At 36.9% G+C, this 13,309-nt stretch overlaps 1 long non-coding RNA gene across 1 annotated transcript in view; it reads left to right on the top strand.

The window, feature by feature from the left end:
- Nucleotides 1–13,309, top strand: part of Slco6b1 (solute carrier organic anion transporter family, member 6b1) — a 91,385-nt gene that overhangs the window by 51,483 nt on the left and 26,593 nt on the right. Inside the window, exon 9 of the long non-coding RNA NR_120500.1 lies at nt 4,050–4,203. This is a non-coding gene — a long non-coding RNA (solute carrier organic anion transporter family, member 6b1). The remainder of the gene's footprint in view (nt 1–4,049; nt 4,204–13,309) is intronic.

The raw sequence follows: 13,309 nt of genomic DNA, 5'->3' as shown, positions 1-13,309 counted from the left end.
CATTATTAATACTTAGAAACATAATGTATATAAAGCAGACATTCCAACATGCTTCAAAAACATATCCCAGGAAAATTTACATATACAACTAGAAACATAATTTGATACATCTTTACATAATTTTCTAGTAAGCAAGAGATCACTAGATGTACAATAAAACTTGTCATGACATAAGAAACTTGACTGCTAGCCGGGTGTGGTGGCTCATGCCTTTAATCCCAGCACTTGGGAGGCAGACGCAGGTATATTTCTGAGTTCGAGGCTAGCCTGGTCTACAAAGTGAGTTCCAGGACTGCCAGGGCTACACAGAGAAACCCTGTCTCGAAAAAACAAAAAAACAAAAAAAGAAAAAGAAAGAAAAAAGAAACTTGACTGCTGAATTATGTTCTGTTTACAACATTTCACAATTTATTACATTCTTTTTTTTATTACATTCTTAAAACACTATTTTTCTCAACTTTAATAGCAATCTCCTATGAGACATGTAGGTTATAGATTGCTGGCTACCATCCTGCAATTTCTAATATGATAAAACTGAGAATTTTAAGTTTACAGGCAATTGGTGATGCTACTGGTATGAGGGACAAATTTTCACACCAGTAGTTTGAAGAGATTGATTTAGATACCTGTGAGCTAGATGGTCTAAATTAGTATCATGGAAGCTGCTATTGGTCCTGTGACCTATAGATTTTTGGTTTGGTTTGCTTTCATTATTCAGAACCAGTTACTTTCTCAATAGTAACTAATTAGTAGGAATGAAAAAAAATGTACCAGAAACTTAAAAATACAGAAAGGAGTACTTTTTATTTTATTTTTGTGTATGGTGCATGTGTGGGTGCCTATAGCCAGAAAAGACCTGGAACTGCAGGCATACTGTAATTCCATACAATGCAGGAATACCTCGTCCCAGAAAACTAAACTTTGGTTCTCTAGAAAGAAAAGCAACAAGTGCTCTTAACTCCTGAGCCACTTCTCCAGACCCCCCCAAAAGAAGTATAACACAACACTGATTCTTTGAAAAATAAATAAGTAAATAACTTCCTGTCCTTCAACTAAACTAGAAAACCAGAGAAACTGAAGTTAGTAAAATTAGAGATCAAAGAAAGCCATTACAGCAGACACCATAAAGTCTCAAAGGGCTGGATGGAAAGAATCAAATGCAGTTAGGTTGAATTAACCATATGATGATTACAAAAAAATAATATTTTAGCTGTACTTCCAAAAAACAAATGACACAAAATTCTCAAGAATGAATTTAACCAAAGAACTTTTACTGCAGTGAAATGTATAATTAAACAGTAAGTTCAAGGCCAACCTATCTTATGCGAGTTCGCGACCGGCCAGGAAGAACGCAACAAACCGGAATCTTCTGCGGCAAAAGCTTTATTGCTTACATCTTCAGGAGCAAGAGAGAAAATGGCAAAACCCCGTCCCTTTTAAGGAGAATTATCCTCCGCCTAGGACGTGTCGATCCCTGATTGGCTGCAGCCCATTGGCCAAGTTGTCGTCCCGGGGAAGGCAGAGCACATGGAGTGGAGAACTACCCTTGGCACATGCGTAGATTATTTGTTTACCACTTAGAACACAGGATGTCAGCGCCATCTTGTAACAGCGAATGTGAGGGCGGCTCCCCACAAACCTACACTAATTTTTTTAAAAAGGAAAGGCCACCCAGAGACTGTCTCACCTGGGGATTCATCCCATATACAGTTACCAAATACAGACACTATTGTGGATGCCAAGAAACACATGCTGATGGGAGCCTGATATGGCTGTCTCCTGAGTGGCCCTGCCAGAGCCTTACAAACACAGAGGTGGATGTTTGCAGCCAACCATTGGACTGAGTGCAGGGTCTCTAGTAGAGGAATTAGAGAAGGAACTGAAGGAGTTGAAGGGGTTTGCAACCCCATAGGAAGAACAACAATATCAACCAACCAGACCCTACAGAACTCCCAGGGACAAAGGCATCAACAAAGGAGTACACATGGCTCCAGCTGCATATATAGCAGAAGATGGCCTTGTCATGCATGAATGGAAGGAGAGGCGCTTGGTCTTATGAAGGCTCGATAGATGCCCCAGTATAGGGGAATCAAGGGCACGCGGGGGGGGGGGGGGTAGTAGGAGTGGGTGGGTGGATGGGTAGAGGACACCCTCATAGAAGCAGGGAGAGGGAGGATGTGATAGGGTGTTTCCAGGAGGGAGGGAAACCAGGAAGGGGATAACATTTGAAATGTAAATAAAGAAAATATCAAATAAAAAAGAAAAGATAAATAAAATCATAAATCCCTGCTCAATAAACTAAAAGACACAGTGAAATTGTGGCTACCAAAGGCTGGATAATTGTGAGAATAAGAAGTGACTGGAGAAAAAAATGGTCAGTATATTAAAGGAGGCATTTGTATGTAAGAAATGACTGTTAATATGTATAACACAATAATATAATCATGGTTAATAACTTACATATTTTTAAGTAGGTAGCAAAGAGAACTTTCAGTGTTTCAAAATAAAAATTAATAAGAAATGCTTATGGTGATAAAATGCAAAAATTTAATCTCAGAATTGAATATTTAATGAATTTCTTCATATACATATATATGGGCTATATATATACATATATGTATATATAATCAACCAAGAATCATCAGGAAAAATCAGATTAAGAGATAAAAATCAAGAGATATATCCTACTAAACAAACTAAAAATGAAATGGAAGTTCTTGAGGTGGACAAAAAATACAACTTGATAAAATTCAACATCTGTTACTTTCTGAGGTGAAAAAAAAAAAGTTCCATAGAACATGGGAAACATAAGGGAGATGGAGGGACTGCCATGAGTTGAAGGTCAGCCTTGACTATATAGTGAGATTATGTTGGTCTGTCACACAAGGAAAAACAGAGGAAAATAGAGGGAGGAAAGGTGGAAGGAAGGAAGAGAAAAAGAAAGAGAGGACAGAGACAGGGAAGAAGAGGAGGAGGAAGAGAGAAGAAAGAGAGAAAGAAAGAAAGAAAAAAAGAAAAAAAGAAAGAAAGAAAGAAAGAAGGAAGGAAGGAAAGAAAGAGAGAGAGAAAGAAAGTAAGAAAGAAAGAAAGAAAGAAAGAAAGTAAGAAAGAAAGAAAGAAAGAAAGAAAGAAAGAAAGAAAGAAAGAAAGAAAGAGAGAAAGAAAGAAAGGAAGAAAGAGAAAGGAAAGAAAGAAAGAAAGAAAGAAAGAAAGAAAGAAAGAAAGAAAGGGAAGGGAGGAAGGGAGGAAGGAAGAAAGAAAGGGAAGGAAGAAAGAAGAAAGAGGAAGGAAGAAAGAAAAAGGAAAAGAAAGAAAGGATAGGAGGGAGGGAGCGAGGTAGAAAAAGAAAGAAAGAAAGGAAGAGGAAGGAAGGAAGGAAGGAAGGAAGGAAGGAAGAAAGAAAGAAAGAAAGAAAGAAAGAAAGAAAGAAAGAAAGAAAGAAAGAAAGAAAGAAAGAAAGAAAGATGGAAAGAAAGAAAGAATGAAAGAAAGAAAAAGGAAGGAAGAAAAAGAAAAGAGGAGAAAAGAAGAGGAATTACAAAGGGGTAAAGGAAATCTTTGAAGAAGGTGGGGGTGGGGTGGGACCTCTTGTAGGTGGTGATTTTACTTGTTAACATGACCTTAGTGACAATTTCACTATAGCATAAAATCAATCAAGTGGTACATTTTTAAGATTTATTTATGTTTAGATTTTGTGTTTGAATGTTCTCCTATGTACCACATCCATGCCTGATGCTTGCAGAAACCAAAGAGGCAGAAGATTCTCTGTTACTGGAATTACAAAGTGTTGTGAGCTGCCATGATGATGTTGGGAACAGAATTTTGGTACTCTGGAAGAGCAGAACATTCTCTTAAGAGCTAAGTCACCTCTCCAGGGCTACAGTGTCATGTGCTACACTCTTAAATATGCTTTTTATTATGCTTTTATACCTTAGTAAATTTGTTAAAAATTATTTCAGTAAGCATACTTCTGAATTTTATTGATATCTTGATGTATGCAGTAAATTTAAATGAAGGTATTATCATTTTATTTCATCTCAATTTAACAGAACAGGTAGTTTGGGAAACCTCACAGCTCCATGCAATGCACACTGTGGTTGTGACCGTTCCACCTATTCTTCTGTATGTGGAAGAGATGAGACTGAATATTTCTCTCCCTGCTTTGCAGGCTGCCTTGCTTCTAAACACCTAGACTATGAAAAGGTAAATTTTCTTATGATTCTTCCTCACCAGTAGCATGCTCAACTTGTACATCGTGATTAGATTTTACTCTTGGCTCTCTCTAGAATTTTGCTTTTATATTTTCCATATTTTTTTAATTTCAACAACATGGAAAGAAATCCTGCTTTGTGTTTTCAGAATTCCTTTTCATCAGCACCCACTGAAATATTTACATAATTTTTTTATACACCAAAGGGTTTGCCAGTGCTATCCTGTGACTCATCTTTCCTTCGAATGTGTCTTCTGCTGAGATTCAAAATGCACACACTGTAGTTTCCTTCTGTTTCCTCTCTCTGCTCCACAGTAACTCAGTTATGGATATTATTTTGAAGTATGTGAGGAGGTTGAATACAATGCTATACTGCTTAGCTAGATCCCCAGTTCCTCATTCTTTGTGCACCAGATCTTACCACATATACAATGCTTTCACAAAATATATCTTACAATCTAGAAAACCAAGATATAGAGAACTCATGGGAATTGGAGAAATATAACTTAGCTGAGTTGTGTCTGCTTTCTGTTTTAAAGAACTACCCACTGACTTTACTAAAAGATAGTGTAGTTACACATCTTTTGGCACTAACATTAATTTCTTATTCCCTGGACTGCTAGGACCACCCAGAGGTTTTTTTTTTTTTCTCCTTATACTTATGTTGTAGAGAGCAATTAGAAATATACTACTTGTCTACGTTTACAGGTTTTTCTTTTCATTTTGTATGTATACATGTTTTCTTTTGATGCATGTATGTATGTGTGTGCATGTGAAACACATGTGCACAAATATAAAGCACTTGACATTAAAATGAAGTGCTGGTCAGAGGATGATCTCTGAGGTCATTCCCCAGGATCAGCACCTTGATCTTTGAGGCAGTCTTTCACAGGCCTGGAGTTCCTCCAAATAGACTAGGGTACCTGGCCCCCAAGAGCCCCAGAGATCCACACATTTCTGTATTTGAAGCAGTGGGGTTCAAAGTACAACACCACACTTGAATTTTTATGTAGGTGCTGGGGATAATATCCAACCCTCCATTCTTGGCATTTAGTAAACACAGCTGTAAATGTCCACCATGCCACAATACATCAAATGTACAGTTAATGAGAGGCTAAGCACAGTATAATTATTGAACTACTTTACCGTGTGGGGAATCCTACTTAGATGCATTCATCTCATGAAATCATTTTAATTGTTTTATATTTCTACAAGGAAATTAATTCATAATGCATATCAAATATAAAAGGATCCCACAAAATTGTCACACATCATGTATAACAGCATTCGCTATTTAAAAATGAAAAGTTTCCAGTAAAGGGTGTAGCTGCCAGAAGTTGTATAGAAAGACAGTAATCTTAGATGGCAACAATAGCATTTAAGTCAAACTAACAAAAACAAAGTCTGTGGTTAGAGAAAACTGATAGGAATGGAACTGAAAAGTGTACAGGCTCAGCATTAAAAAGGAAAGAACTGAAATGACAAAATAATTTTGAACAATGAGGAAGAAACAATGCCTATATGATATGAAAATTATGTCTTTTTTCATATTAGTAATCTGCATTTGGGTCTCTTTAGGCCAACAATTTATGCTTCTAAAAATGCTCACATTTTTTTTCACACATTTATATTTTAAAAACCCTGGGAGCTTCCTTTATGTTGTTGCCCCTTTGACTGGTTCTTCCTGTTAGGTGATGCAGCTCTGAGTATAAGACATCAAGGCTGAGAACTTCTATCAGCAGCTTCTTGAGCACAACAGACACCTCATTCCCATTCCCCATTGGAGGAGCCAATTTATTTCACCCAAAGCATTACGGAATCTCTTAGGTGACAAAGGATAGTGACAGCTTTTTATCGGAGTTCATAAGAGTATTGCAAAGCAGAAAGTGTATCTCAGATTAGAGAGAAAATGAAAAATAATACATGGATTTTTTTCTTTTACATTTGAATTTGTAAAATAATCTTACACAAGAAGAAAGTATGGCAATCCTACATATGAAATAGGTATCGCAAGACATACAAATGTAAAGAGAATCATAGAGGATTCTAATGAGGGAGATGTGGCAGATGTAAGGAGCTATTTGTGTGTTTCTAATTTATCAAAATATTTACTTACCTCTGAAGAATAATGGATATTTTAAAATAAATTGTGATTTTCATTGGTATACCCCAAAGATTAATATTTTTTTAGTAAACAGAAAGGAGCTATTAGAATCTCCTTCGCCTGTAATACCCTTAAACTATTTGTCCTGACTTTGGATAGTTTTTATTTTTCTAACATCTTAATAATTCATTTTATTTAGTGTGTGTGTGTGTGTGTGTGTGTGTGTGTGTGTGTAATCTAGAAGTTGGTAAATGTCTTCCTCAGTTGCTCTCTGCCTTAAGTTCTGCAAAAAGGTCTCTCATTGAATCTGGATCTCATCTCTTTGGTTAGGCTGGGTGGCCAATTATCTCCTTTCTCATTTTCCCAACCCAGAGCTAGGGGATTAGATTCCCTTTTCCCTTGGGTATTGACTATTAAAATTTGGTTCTTCTTGGTGCATGGCAACCATTCTATTGAATGAGTCCTTTCCCAAGCTCTATTTCTTGATTCTTTTTATTTTTTATAGGCACTCATACCTTTTATTTTTAATTTTTTAAATAGAAAATGTTTTTTCATACAAAATATAGTGAATAGAGTTACCCCTCCTCCATCTATACTAGATCCTCCCCACATCACTGCCCATTCAAACCTAAAACCTGTCTTTCTCTATATCATTAAAAGACAATCAGGATAATAATAATAATAATAGTAATAATAATAATAATAATAATACATTTTAAAAGCCAGAGTAGAACAAAACATAGGAAAGAAAAATAGCTGAAGAAAAAAACACTAAACAAACAAATAAGAAACACATATAGATGCTAAGAGGCACGCATTTTATTTATTTATTTATTTTTTAATTATTAGGTATTTTCCTCGTTTACATTTTCAATGCTATCCCAAAGGTCCCCCATACCCACCCACCCCCAATCCCCTACCCACCCACTCCCCCTTTTTGGCCCTGGAGTTCCTCTGTACTGGGGCATTGACAGTCACAGAATATCCTGAAAAATAAAACTGAAAACTATACTTTATAAGCAAATTTTCTGTAGTTAGTAAATAAATAAATAAATAAATGCCCCCAGACAAAGTGTTGTCAGACAGACAGACAGATGAAGGACAGATGGAGACAGGGAGGTGTGCAAGCAGATGAATATGGACAGACAGATGGGCAGACAAACAGAAATATTGTGTTTGAATTTGCTATGTATTGTCTAGCAATTGATGGACATGCAGCCTCACTTGAAAGTAGTTTGAGTTCTCAATGAGACTTGGTTGGAGAAAACTGTATTTTCATTCACAAGTGATTGTCAAGTGGAGACCACTTCTGTGTTAGGGATAAAGGGTTGTATCTACTTCCCCTCTCAGAGCTGGTAACCCAGTCAGGCCCAGACCTGTACATACTGCCATTATCTCTGTGAAGTCATATGTGCATTAGTCATGTGTCTAGAAGGCCTTGTTCCTTTGGTGTCCTCCATCCCCATTGGCTCTAAAAAAAATCCTTCTTCCTCCTCCTATGAAGAGTTATTTGAACCCTTACATAGGGAAATTTGACAGAGACATCCCATTTAAGAGTGATGTTCCAAGAGCTCTCACTCTCTGCAGTTATGAGTCTCATCATTTGTTCCAATCTGCTGGAAAAGAAGGAAGCTTCTCTGATGATGGCCAAGTAAGACACTGATCTATGAGTATAGCAGAATATCATTATAAGTCATTGTATTTTGTTAACAAAGCAGTAGTATTAGATTTTCCCCTGAGGCCACGACCTATGTGGTCATTTGTCTTAGCCACTACAAAGTGTTGGGCTGGTTTCCATCTCATAGAGTGTCCAGGCAGATATGTTTTGGTTACTATAACAACATTCAGGCCACTATGGAATCAATATACTTTAAGGAAGACCATCGTTGTAGATCACAGCCTTTGCAGGTACATTTGGTACTTACAATTTTCCTCTGTAGCATGCAGAGTACCTTGAAGTGCCTTATAGGTGAACACTAGTTGGTAGGGATGAAGGCTCTATGTAGGCATCAGTGCAACTTCTTCAAATTCAGTCAGGGAATTATGTGATTGTCATTTCAGCAAGAAGGACTTACCATCAGTTGGGGAAAACAAACTATATCCTTAGCAATGGCCTGAGCTTCTTGAGTAGTTTGTGTTTTGTCTCCCTTGTTATTTGGAGATTCCATTGAATTTATTTCATATATGCATATATGTAAAGAAGCATCTACCATCATTAGGCTTGCACACAACTTTTCAAATGCCCAAAGTATTTGTCCTTTCCATATTTGCTCCTTTAATTCTCTCATCTCCCTTTTCCTAGTTGATCCTCCCATCCTATTCCCCCACCCACTCCTGTCCATCCATACCTAACTATTCTGTTTCCCCCTCCTAGGGAGATCCAACCCTCCTCCAGGTCTCTGACTCTACATGTATCCTCTTTGATTTCATGGAGTGTAGCTTGCTTACATTGACTTAAATGCATATATAAGGAAATCCATAACATATTCATCTTTTGGAAGTCTCCATTATCTGATGCAGGATCACCTTTTTTTCCTAGTTCCATTGATTCACCTGCAATTTTCATTCTTATTCTTCTCCTTCTCCTTCTCCTTCTCCTTCTCCTTCTCCTTCTCCTTCTCCTTCTCCTTCTCCTTCTCCTTCTCCTTCTCCTTCTCCTTCTCCTCCTCCTCCTCCTCCTCCTCCTCCTCCTCCTTCTCCTCCTTCTCCTTCTCTTCTCCTCTTCCTCCTCTTCCCTCCTCCTCCCTCCTCCCCCTCCTTCCTCCTCCTCCCCTCCTTCTCCCCTCCTCCTTCTCCTCCTCCCCCTTCTCCTCCTCTCCCCCTTCCTCCTCCTACTCCCTCCTCCTTCTCCTCCTCCTCCTCAGTTGAGTAATATTCCATTGTATAAAAGTACCATAGTAGCATGTTTTCTTTATCTATTGATCTGTTGATGGATATTTATGCTGTTCCTAATTTCTGGCACTTTTTAATAGGTCAGTAATGAACATTGTTGAGCAAGAGTCTCTGTAGTAGGATGTAGACTCCTTTAGTTATATGCCCAATATTTAAATAACTGGATCTTGTGGTAGATCTATTAAGAAATTCTTGAGGAACTACCAGATAGATTTCCATAGTGGCTGTAGAAATTTATAGTCCTACGTGTTCATATATTTTTAAATGACATACACTATTACTATTTATTTTTTACAGTCAAGATTTACACATTTTTGTAATATTTTTATTCTCATGGTATTGATTTACTTTTGCTTAAAGAACTTCTCCATCATGTCTGAGAACTTTTAACTGTTCATGGGTTACTAGCTTTCCCCCAAGCAATTAAAATACACAATTTTGGACTTTCTGATTCTTTGTCAAACACCCAAGGAAAACAATAGGAAGAAACAAAGATTTGCTTTCCTTGGACTTTCACATCTTTAGCCCCTTGTAGTTAGCTGCATTAGTTTTAAGTCTGTGTGTGGAGGTGCCTAAAGTTCTCACCTTACTTCATAAAGGAAGGAGGGAGGAACAGGGGAGTGTGCCTGCACTGAGTGATGCTTTCACTTTGTTTCCTTCTGGACCCTTCCTACTAGGCACCTGTTCTTACACTCCCTCAAGTCCACTAACTAAGCTCTGGAACCAACCTCATGTACACACAATCCAAACTAATAATCAAAAGTCACCACCACTAAGCTCTATTGTTATCTTCTGTCTGTCTCCGGATGCATTTAGAATTTTCTCATTGTTCTGTGCTATCTGTAGTTTCACTTAACTTGGATATAATTTTCACTTTATTGGTTGGTTGATTGATTGATTTGCATCTTGAGTCCAGATGCATGTCTGACATTTGTTATTCTTTCCCTACCTAGTGAATTAGCAATACATTTGTGCGTTTTAAATAACATTCGTCATGACATCCCAATTCTAAGTTCAGAAGCCAAGAGATAGCATGACTTAGTTGTATGGAAAGAAATCAGGGTGCGAGTACATGATCTGCTCTTTCTAGGAGGTCTGAAAAGGAATGACTTGTAAGCACATACATTTCTTTGAGCTTGAAAGAAGTGAAATATGTATTTCTTTGCTAGCCCTCTTCAGAAGCAGTTTTGACTATTATGGACTACTCAAATTCTTGAAGAGATGAACCCTTTCCCCCAAGACCAACAAAATAGAATCTTACTTTGCCTGCTTGAAACTATGACATCCAGAAAATCCTGATATGGTTTGAAGCTCACCTAGGTAGGTGAGGTTTACTCAAAGTAGCTTCCTTTTTCATTACACTTGTATTATAGTTTAGAAAGGGAACTAAAACTATAGATTCTTTCCCCGTGGTACTATGCAGTCATGCATGAGCTATGGAAGAAATCATATAGCCATCTTGAATTACTTCCTAACACAGACGGGGGGGGGACTTTTCTACACTGTCCTATACATTTTAGTACTTTCCATATGTTTCTATCTCTTTTCTTGTGTTTAAATGTAGTTATTTTCATTGATCTGTTTTCCAGTCATTAATTGATCCTTTATTCTATAGTGATTCCTCTGCAATTACACCTAAATTTTAATTTCACCTTTACGGTCTATAAAAGTGCCTAGTATTCGCCTGACTTAATTGTCTTGGACACTTACTGCTGAATAAGGTGAGAATTTCTGCCTCTTTCTGAACTATAGCTGGTTCAGCTTACATGTTCTTTCCCAAACTCCTCTCCAAGTTAATTCAATCGGGCTACTCTCAACTTCTGAATTTCTGACTGGCCTCATACTAACTTTGGCATTCTGTTCTAGTCTTCTGGCTCCTTCTCATTCTCTGGCTCTTTCTGTCCTCACCTGGACCTGTATATATAAAATTGTCCTGGTAAAAACTGTCATACACACACATGCACACACACACACACACACACACACACACACACACACCATCTCCTTCTCCCAAGCTGCTCTTCTATGTCTTCTTTCTTCTTTGCTCTCTGTCAAATATTTCTCCGATTCATCACTTTGTATGCCTCTCAATTAGATGTTGTTATTTGGGATTAAAGATATCTACTAAAGGCTTGTCTGTATTCCAGCCAGAGGAAATAAAGGTGTGTGGTGTTTTTTCATTGCAGTCAGATCACAAAGGCCTAGGTCTTTGGATGTTATCTATTGCCAGAGCAACCATGTTGCTAGATTAAAATTCCTTTACAATGATCCCATCATATCACAGAATGCAAATGTCTAGCAATGTTATACATACTTAGTTCTCTTTCTGATAGTTTCTGATATACTCTTCTCTTTCAACAAACTCCATCCACCATATCAAATAAGACTTGCTGATATTTATTGTTTATGTCTTCATTTCAAGCCCATTTTACTTTTTATTTGGATCTGCTCCTAATAACACCAAGTTATTCATATCACACATGAGAAAGATTGCATACTTGCACAGTTTCAAAATCTTTTCTTGTTTGTGTTTTATTTCTGAGGCTGTGTTATGTGTATGGAACACTGTTATGTCTTATTAAAGGATATTTTTCTTCATAAAACATTCTTTTTCATGACTGGTAACTATAGTCTGTCTTCAAATCTACTTTCAATGACTTTAGAATCTTAATGTTAGCCTTCTTTCGATGATTTTATCTGATTTATCTTCCATGTATCTGTAGCTTCATGTATGGCTATTGTTTCTCTTACCTAACACTTGCATATATCTTTAAACTGCAATTTCAACTCTTGTTTTAATATTTAATATATTTTATATAGAAGAATTTTAATTTACCTTCATTTTATTAATGTTAATTTTTTCAAATAAAAATTATTGACTCATGAATAAAAGAAAAATCTCACACATTGATTATGTTAAACAAATTAGTTGCAAATTCTTTTTTACTATTGGAATTAAATATATTTTGCTGCTTCATTTCAATGGCATTTTTATAACCCACCTTCTATAGTTTATAAGCACTGTTCATCATTAGCTTATAAATTGTATGTGAAATGGTAGGATTTCACCAACTCTTCTCACCTGTAATTTACTATTGTCTTTATGATGATTCTATGTGTGTGAAGGAAGCCAGAGCGCATTACCTGCAAGTATGCCTCTCTAAAATAAATATTTTTGATTTGAGCATATTTATGAAGTAGTTCTCTTGCCTCTCTCAGATTGCCTAAAAGCAGGGAAGCGTTATTCAGTATGTGGCTATCTCTGCTACAAAGGAAGGAAGGCATCTTTCACCAGTTTAGAAAGGACTCTGAAGAAATCTACAGGCACCATTTTTTGTTTGTTTATTGCTATAAACTCACTTCCCACTCTGTTTTTTTGTTGGACATGCCATGGAAGCCTGAGGTCTAAGGTCCTCACTATTCTGAGTCCTCCTCTGTGGAGGTGCTCCTTGATGTGCCCTGCTGGCATCAATTAACTTGATTAGTTTTCTTAATTATAAACAAACTGGTGGCTACTTTGTGTGTGTGCGAGCCTTATGACTAATAAGCTCCCTTTTGCTTTCTGTTCTAACTAAGGGTCTAACCTTTCAGGTAATTCCTCACCTTCATCCCCACATGTTCCTTAACCTAATTTGCAATTACCAAGTTGTATACAACTTACATTTCTCATTCCCTTCCTTGTTTTTGCTATTGTCTGTTTTTTGTTTAGTTTAGTTTTGTTTTGTTTTCTTATTGTTTCACATTCTGCTCTTGCCTTAGCAGTGCTTGGAAACTGAACTTGTCAAACAAGTTCTAGTTCACTGCTTTATGCCTGACTGCTTTCCTTCTCTTATCTGGAACACATTTCTAGACAGGCTTGTAATGTTCTTCCAATCATTCTTAAAATTTCATCTCAAATAGTATTCCATTAGTTATGCAATCCCTGATAGTGCTAAGTACAAAAGTTATTTCCCTTAATACTGCCTGCAATTTTTCTTGCCCTATTTTTCTTGATAGTAACCACATATAAATCATATAAAACTTTAATTGCTTGTTTTTCTAAGTAGAAAGCTCTCTAATGGCAAACAGATATTTCTTGTATTGTTTACAAATATGCGCCCTCA

The sequence above is a fragment of the Mus musculus genome, chromosome 1 (assembly GCF_000001635.26).
Source record: "Mus musculus strain C57BL/6J chromosome 1, GRCm38.p6 C57BL/6J".
NCBI lineage: Eukaryota > Metazoa > Chordata > Mammalia > Rodentia > Muridae > Mus > Mus musculus.
Note: the sequence above shows the minus strand (reverse complement) of the source record. Positions and strands in the feature narration are given on the sequence as shown.